We start from the raw sequence: 3,039 nt of genomic DNA on the forward strand, positions 1-3,039 counted from the left end.
TGGCTTGTTAAACGTCATTTGGGGGCTTCCTGTTCAATGAACATAGCTAATTCATCCTTTTGATCGGCTTGGACGCCAGGTGTATTCACCAAAAATCCAGGTTATCCTGCCTTTGTATGTCTGCCACTCCACCCAGGTAATCCTGGAATGACTCGCCGTACTCTTGACAGTCAATCTTATAAAGACCCTGAACTTGTCAAAGTTAAAACGGCGATTGGTCATGTGAGGCTCGGCTTACAGGTTTGAATAAAGGATTAACTCAGTGGTTGTGTGGCCCTTGAATAGCACTTCATATTGAGGTTTGGCAGCCTATGAAAGCCTTGTTTTTTCTGATTTGTCATGAACATTGTTTTGGTTCATATTCTTGTACCATATTGACATATGGTTTAAAATGATTCAGGCCATGTAGCCTTAGTCCTCATGATCTGGAGTTTTTATAACCCGGCCTGGCTTTGGATAATAAGGTGCCAGTATGAGTTGATTATATGCTTGGAGCTCGGCACTCTAAGTCTTTGGGATGTTACCCTTGCTGCGTATGGCATTGTAAGCTGGCAGTATGAATAAATTGAACAGGGCACTGCGCTCTAAGTCTTTGGGCTATTACCCTTACTGCATATGGCGTGGTAAGCCGGCAATATGAACCAATTTCATAGGCCATGTAGCCTTGATTATATGCCTCATCATTAAGCATCTTTGGGTTTGATAAACCGCCCTGATAGCAGACTTTAAGTCGCCAGGATATTTTGCCTTGAGCAATCAAAATGATGATATTTCATGACTTCGGGTTGATACTGGCCCCGGATATAATTATCAAGGCATCACCATTGTATTAATCTACAGGTATGTCTTTCAGTAATGGTATGAATATTTTGGGTTTGGTAAACCGCCCTGGCTATGGACTTTAAGTCGCTAGTATACTTTGGATTGCGCAATTGGGATTATGCGCTTATGAATACTTGGGTTGTCACCCTCACTAGATGTGGCGATGTAAGCCGGCAATTTGAGCCAATTTTCCAGGTATGTTCTAAATTGTTGGATGAATATGCGAGGTTTGATAAACCCGTCCTGGATTTTGTCATTAAATCGCCAGCATATTTTGGATTGCACCAGTGAAATCCTGTGCTTATAAATCATTGGATTGTTACCTTCACTGCATATGGCGATGTAAGCCAACAGTATAAGACAATTCTGCGGGTATGTTTTCCTGGTTATATAAATATACGCGAGGTTTGATAACCCGCCCTAGCTTTTGACTCTAAGTCGCTAGTATGTTTAAGTTTGAATGGCCTTGCTTAGTCTTTTCAGTAATTACATAAGACTATATTTGGTTGTTACCCGCCCTGGCTTTTGACGAAAAGTCACCAGGGCATATGTTGTTTAAATTTTGTGCAGAACATGCAGAGCTATGGCTTACATAAATGATTAAGTTCAAGCCCATCATCAAAATTGATGTTTCAAATTGATGTTATCAGTTCTTAATTGTTAAAAGCTATAAGCCGCCGGGTTACAAAAATCCCGGATTACAATGGATGCGCATTAAGTCACCATCGGCCAAGAGCCGCCGGGTATTTAAACTCTGGATTTACTTATCAACCGATAAGATATTCAAATCTTTAATAGCCAGAATTGGTTGGATTTTGATGATGATATTGAGTGATTGAGGTTTTTATACCGGATTATATTATTCAAATCTTGAATAGCCAACATGGCTGGATTTTTATTATGGTTTCAATAACCAGTATTATGATTGAGGTTTTCAAAGTCGCTTCAGCGCAATGGCTATTTCTTTATCAATGGATATGATTTATTCTGCAATAGAAAGAATAGTCCCGAGTCGCTGCAGGCTTACGACCCGGCACTTGGGGGCTACATTATTCCGATTGAGATTACATCAAATACGCAAGTCCCATGTCACTGCCAGCATGCACCATGGCACTTGGGGGCTAATGCAAAATCATTTTTAACTCGCCTTATTGAAGACCCGACCTATCACATAGTGGTGAGCCGGCCCTTGGGGGCTACTAATTGCTCCTATAAAAAATTCAAAGTACACAAGCCTTAATCCATTATATTCAAGGGTCCATTGCTTAGTTGGTAGAGCACAAGGCTTTTAACCTTGTGGTCGTGGGTTCAAGCCCCACAATGGAGACTACATCATATGATGCTATTTTCATATAAAGGCCCAGCTCAGAATTATCTTACTGAGCCGGCCCTTGGGGGCTACACGTTGCTGCTCAAGTTTACATGATCATATCTACAAAGTCCCTGTTCATTATTACGTAATGACCAGGCACTTGGGGGCTACACATGGGAAGTACAAAATGGTCAGTTTATGATTGGTGACCTATATGAACAAACCGGATTTCTACAAAGTTACAGTATTTATATTGAAGGAAGTCTTAAGCTGTTAATACGCTCCCTTCTTAAGAGTTGGGGGCTACAAGTGATATGCATATAAGGGAGGTACACTTTCAAGCTGGATGTTAGCAACAATTATGACCCGGTGCTATCAATATTTACAAACCGGATATTTTCGCAATGATAAACCAGCAAGTTCTACATCTTCAAGCCGGCTGAAAATCAGATGAGTATTTCAAGACCAATATTTTTGTTAAGGATTGGGAGCTGAATCAAATGAATTATTCTTCACAATATTTTTCTATGAGAAACCAATGTCAGAAAATTGCTTATGAAGCTGGCCTATTGACCCAGATTTTCTAGAAGGAAATGACAAGGACTTAAGGATGATCAGGTGCCGGCTTACAAGAATATTTAACCCGGAGCACAACCTGTCAAATTTGTTCTTGTGTTTATGCTGCAGGATCAGTTTAACATGGATAAATCCAAATTAAACTGGGGGCTAATGTTGGGGATATACCCCGTGGTATGACCCGGCCGGACTTGGCGGCTCACCAGAGACCCGGCTGACACTTCGCGACTCACTAGAGACCTGCTCGAGCCTCGGCGACTTATTAGTGACCCGGCAGGTGGGTCAGACGATCGACAAGACCCAATGGCCCAGAAGGTGACTCGTGGGAA

At 41.6% G+C, this 3,039-nt stretch overlaps 1 non-coding gene across 1 annotated transcript; it reads left to right on the forward strand.

The window, feature by feature from the left end:
- Positions 1-2,078: 2,078 nt before the first annotated feature.
- On the forward strand, positions 2,079-2,151 carry TRNAK-UUU (transfer RNA lysine (anticodon UUU)). Its single transcript has one exon. It is a non-coding gene; the product is annotated as a tRNA-Lys (tRNA).
- Positions 2,152-3,039: the final 888 nt, after the last annotated feature.

Source organism: Aegilops tauschii, chromosome 2 (genome assembly GCF_002575655.3).
Source record: "Aegilops tauschii subsp. strangulata cultivar AL8/78 chromosome 2, Aet v6.0, whole genome shotgun sequence".
Lineage (NCBI taxonomy): Eukaryota > Viridiplantae > Streptophyta > Magnoliopsida > Poales > Poaceae > Aegilops > Aegilops tauschii.